Genomic DNA, 5,714 nt, shown 5'->3' with positions numbered 1-5,714 from the left:
AAGTTCTGAGGGTAGAAAGATACATAAAGCACTGTTTCTTCCACTTCAGAAGCTCACAGAACCAGCTGGGCAGACAGATATGTAAATAAGAAATTACCATACAATGCCATAAAATGCAGAACTCTGGGAGCACAAAGGAGGCTTTCTGGGGAAAGGGGCATCTAACTCTGCTTGGGAAAGTTGGGGAGGAATCAGAGAGGAGACCGCAGTGGAGTCTTGAAGGATGTACAGAATTTTCTAGGCAGAGAGGACAGGGATGGGATTTCAGGCAAAGAAAACACCTCAGAAAGGAAGAGGCAGTAACAAAGCCCTAAGCTGGCAGAACAACCAGTAGATGGGTCTAGTTAGAACGTATGCGTATTGCATGTTTGGGCTTTGAATGCCCAGGGAGCAACAGGAGATAAGGCTGGAGGGGGAGACTCAAAGTCCTTACATAGAGTGCCAAGAAGTTTCGATTTCATCTTGCAGACAGTGGGGAGTCATTGAAGTGTTTTAGGCAATGGAGGGACAGTCTGATTTCTCTTTCAGAAAAATCACACTGGCAACAGATAGAAAGATAGATTAGAAGGGCATGATACAAGTTTGGAAGTGAGAAAGGTCTGAATAAGCCAAGGGATTTGGGATGGGGGAGGGAAGATAATATGTTCCCTTTAAACCTATTATATTTAAAGTACCCAAAAGAATAGGCAATAAAATGTCCAATAGGAAGCTGGAAATTTGAGTCTGATGTTCAGAAGAGAGATCTGGATTTAGGAGCATTAATAAGTAAGCACTAACTGAAGGCAAGGGAGAGAATGACATTACTTTGGGGGAGGATGTAGGGTGAGGAGTAAAGGGGCCAAATGCTGAATTCTGGGAAATATCGATATTCAAAGTCAGGAAGAGGAAAGATATTGAGAGGATGGCTGGGTTGCAAGGAGCTGAGGAATGAAGGATAGTGGTGAGGAACCTACTCTTTTGAGAAGACTGGATGATAAGAAAAGAAGAGAGGGCTGAAGCAAGAGGAGGGTGCAGAGTGGAGGGAGGTATTTTATTTTGCTACAAGAGTTTGAAGTTAGATACAGTAGAGATTGGGGATAACGAATGGAGCTGGGAAAGGATAGGATCTAATGAAACCTGGGGGGATTAGTCCTAGGCAAGGGAAGTGGGGGCATTCCTTGTGTCAAGAAAGGAGGAAGCCTATCAAAAAAGAGTTTGATTTAGTGGTTCTCACATTAGAATCACTGAAGTAACTTAAAAAATAAATGCTGATAGCTGGGCCACAACTCGGACGTTTCTGGTTTAATTAGTCTGGCATGGGTCCTGGGTGTTGGTATGTTTTCAGAGCTTCCCAGGTGATTAAAATCTGCAGTCAAGGTTGAGAACCACTGGTTTAATTGTAGGTGACTTTTTAGATTGGTGATAATAGGATGGGATCTGAGGAAGTTCACGCTTGGTAAAGATTGGATGAATAAGGAGTAGTAAAGTTTGGGGATAGGTTAGGAATAGAGAAAGTGAAGGAAGTTAGAAGGGAAGGGGACCAATCCTAACTTAGTGACTTTTATGTGCCATTCATGTAAAAATGAGTGAGACTTGGTCCTTGTTCTCAAAGAGATCAGCAGCTTATCTGAGAGAGACACCTCAAAACAAACCTATTACATCCTACAGTTCTTTTCTTTTAATTTTTTTTAAGTTTTTTATTTTATTTTTATTTATTTGTTTTTTGTTTGTTTTTTTTTTAAGATTTTTGGCTGTGTTGGGTCTTCATTTCTGTACGAGGGCTTTCTCTAGTTGTGGCGAGCGGGGGCCACTCTTTGTCGCGGTGCACGGGCCTCTCACTATCGCGGCCTCTCTTGTTGCAGAGCACAGACTCCAGACGCGCAGGCTCAGTAGTTGTGGCTCACGGGCCTAGTTGCTCCGCGGCATGTGGGATCTTCCCAGACCAGGGCTCGAACCCGTGTCCCCTGCATTAGCAGGCAGATTCTCAACCACTGCGCCACCAGGGAAGCCCTAAGTTTTTTATTTTTAAAAAATTATTTATTTATCTATTATTTATTTATTTATGGTTGCATTGAGTCTTTGTTGCTGCACGCGGGCTTTCTTTAGTTGCATTGAGCAGGGCCTGCTCTTTGTTGCGGTGCACGGGCTTTTCATTGCGGTGGCTTCTCTTGTTGCGGAGCATGGGCTCTAGGCACGCGGGCTTCAGTAGTTGTGGCAGTCAGGCTCAGTAGTTGTGGCTCACAGGCCCTAGAGCGCAGGCTCAGTAGTTGTGACACAAGGGCTTAGTTGCTCCGCCGCATGTGGGATCTTCCCGGACCAGGGCTTGAATCCATTGGCAGGCGGGTTCTTAACCACTGCGCCACCAGGGAAGCCCCATCCTACAGTTCTTAACCAGCTAAGGGTTTTTTGTTTGTTTGTTTTTTCTATTTTGTTTCCTTTTTCACTAAAAGTGAAAAAAAATCCAGTTATTTCACAGTACAAACTGGGTCTGGGAATACTTTTGTAAGCATTGAGACAGCCTTTCTAGGAAAGCGGGTGCTGGGGAGAGAGCTCAAGTTATCCTGAGAGGTTGAACTGTCCCCAGTTTTATCAACAGGGTTACAAGAAGATGGTGGTTCTTGTCCCACATGGGGGGTTCATTACTGGGGTCCCTGTACCTGGGAGGTGGGTGAAATTGCTAATCACTCACATTGGAAACCTTTCATGGCCATCCCGTAGGCTGTGAAGTTTCTATGTCTGAGCAAGATACTAAGGATTCCTCTTTCTCAGCAGTGGAGCTGGGAAAGGGCCCTACTTTTCACCAGACTAGAAGACCTAACCTTTGCCACTCTGGTATGGGCCTTACTTCAAGGAACAGCTTCTTGTGCACGGGAAGCAGGCAATTCTTCAGAGCTGGGACCTTCCCTTGGAGAGTGTCCACTGCCATGTCTTGAGCCCTTTGCATCTCCCCGGGAGACTCAACCTCCCAGGGCTCCTGAGAGGCCTGTGGTCGGCCTCTTCCATCACTGCTGCCCCAGGCCCATGAGCTGGTGAGGATTTGAAAGAGATTTTACTGAGGACCCCGGCTTTTGGCTGGGAGCCCCCCTCCTTGATCAGGATTCCCCAAAGCACTAGGAATCCCCAAGTCATATAAAAGAGAGGGGAAGTTTGATTGGGAATTGACTGGGGCACTATGGGTATGCAGAGGGGGTTCCTTCTGTTACCTTATTAGTTCCATATTATATGCAGGAATCGAGGCTTGAAGAAATTAAGAAACTTGCCCATGTGCTCCAAGCCAAGAGCTGTGCATTTGAAGTTCAACCTGTTCCACTCTGCTGTCCTTCAGGCTCCTGTCCTCCCTCTGTCACTGTAGGTTGGCGTCTTTGGGAAAATCCTGGTTGGATGTCACCTCAGCATTCTCCTCCCTCCTAAAGAATTAGGCTAGTTCCCTTGGGCCCCAGGGCCCATGGGCCTCTTCTTTGTGTATCCATTTCTTCATTCTGTGAATTAAGGATGTGTGAAGTCCAGATGGGTTTCCATCCTAGGGGTGAGGGTGGACGACAGTTCAGAGAATAGCTGCATGGGACACACCACACCAGTTAGATTTAACGTTGGACCTCTTCTCTGAAATCCAGTGTTTTTGTTATAGAGATATAACAGAAAGCCCCCAATCTCACCCTCAGAGAGAGAAAAGAGGGTCGGAGCTTACTGCAGTTTGATGCCTGATTTCTGTTAATCCTGACGCTTCATTTGTTGACATCCTGACTTAGGTTTCAAGCTTTAGGTGGGGAGAGGTTACAGAGCTATCTATCTGTAATTCTGGCATCAGAAGCAGTGTTTCCTATTCTTTGGGCCCTTTTGAGGTCTGTGAAACAGGCTACCATCATGTGAACACAGTTCACAGTAAACCTGCTGGATAGTCAGCTGGGGCTGTGGCAGCTAGGACATTCCCCACACTGTGTCAAATTACACACTTGCTGCCCAGCACCGGGGCTGTGCTCTGGGCGGGGCTGGGAGCACCCTAAGCCCTCTCTACCACCCTTTACCCGTCTCCAGCTCTCCTGCCAACCGTCCCCCACACTGGCAGGACCTCCATTGCAGCCCAGCGCCTGGCACATGATAGGCACCAAGCAAATGAACACCTGAATGCATGCAGAGACTTGGGTACCTGAAATGATGATTCTGCATATTTCATGCAGTCTTGGTGCTGAGTCACTTGCTGACCCATGATGTGGGAAGAGAGTACTGTATGAGGAAAGGCAAGGGTTTGGGTGAAGAAGGGAAGTCTGTCTTAAGGCTCTATTAAAACCTAAAGAATGACATATTGGAATGGTCACAGTGCAGGTGAAGATGACTCTGTTCTCATCTTTGGTCAGGTTAGAATGGATGACCAAAAAGTCTGAGACTATGTCTCAGAAAAAATTTTTTCATCAGAGAGGAGGAAAATCCCCAACAAGTCAGGAACAGAGAGGCTGGGAGTCTCCTACTGTGAGACTTTTTAATCATAGGGTTGGGTGAGAAGGTATCAGGACTGGAAGCCCTAAGACGCTGAGATGTTGAGAGAGCCTTGCCCTGCCAGAGGTGAAGTGTGCAAAGGTGCTTTTGAAGTATTATTATTCTAGGTAAGTGCGGGTTGCACACAATACTAATGACATTATAATAATACTTTTGCTTTCACTCACTCCAAGGAGTACATGTACTTTTCACAAGACTAGACTTTTATAGTGGGGGGTCAATCTTGGTGGGTTCAAAGCTATTGCCCCACTTCATGAAACTCAACTGGTTTCTTGGCATACTCTAAAGCAGAAATGCCCCATTATGTCGGATACTTGTGATACCCTACAATCCCTGTGTAGTGCCATCAACTCCAGTGTACGTGAAACCCTGGGGCCAAGAGCTCTGCCTGCTTGGGGTTAGGGACCCGATAGGCCAACGCATTTTTACACTTGGAGGTTTCCTGGGAGAAGGGCCTCTCTCCCCTGCCATCCAAACTTCCCGGCGCCCTCGTCGTCTCCCTTCCCCCACACCCCCAGGGCAGGGTTTCCTTTGTAATTAATCCCAACGCTCAAACCAGAAGGGAGGAAAAAAGTGTTAATGAAGAGAGCGTCCCAGACTGACTGAGCGGTCGCCGCTCGCAGCTAGAACACCAAGTAATTAAATTATTTCTGGAAGCCGGGGGATATGGTGGCGACTGTGTCAGGGAAATCCCCGTATGCATGGGAAGAAGGGAGCATTTCTCGACACTAATTAAAATCAGGGATGACTTTCTCTTCTCGCAGCCCTAGAGGGAGGAAAAACTCCATCTCTCCACGTCCCAGATTGCACTGGATTTCGTGTAGCCGGGTCTGGGCCCTAAAGAATTGAACACGGCCACCCCTCGGGGTCGGGGGGCTCGGTCTCCGACAGGCGGGTGGAGAAAAACAGCCCCAGGAGTGGCTGCGGGGTGGGCCCAGGACAGGAATCGAGGCATCCCCCAGACCACCTTTCGGGGCCGGGGTCACAGTCCCGCCGGCAATTCCCGGGATCCAGGAGGACCGCCAGGAATCTGGAGGCGAAGGGCTGGGGGGTCGCCGACTCTTGGAAGAGCGGGGCCGCAGACAATGGACGCGGCGGCGGGAGGGGCGGCGCCTGCGGGAACAGCCGGGAGGCGGCACCCGGGAGCGCGCGCTCCCCCGCCCCCTGCACCCCCTCGGCTCTTGTCCCCTCCCCCTCCGCCCCCTCCCCCTCCTCCGCCGGTTCCCGATCTGATTCCTGAT

This window comes from Monodon monoceros, unplaced genomic scaffold (genome assembly GCF_005190385.1).
Source record: "Monodon monoceros isolate NGI ecotype Baffin Bay Population unplaced genomic scaffold, NGI_Narwhal_1 Super_Scaffold_18, whole genome shotgun sequence".
NCBI classification, from domain to species: Eukaryota; Metazoa; Chordata; class Mammalia; order Artiodactyla; family Monodontidae; genus Monodon; species Monodon monoceros.
Note: the sequence above shows the minus strand (reverse complement) of the source record.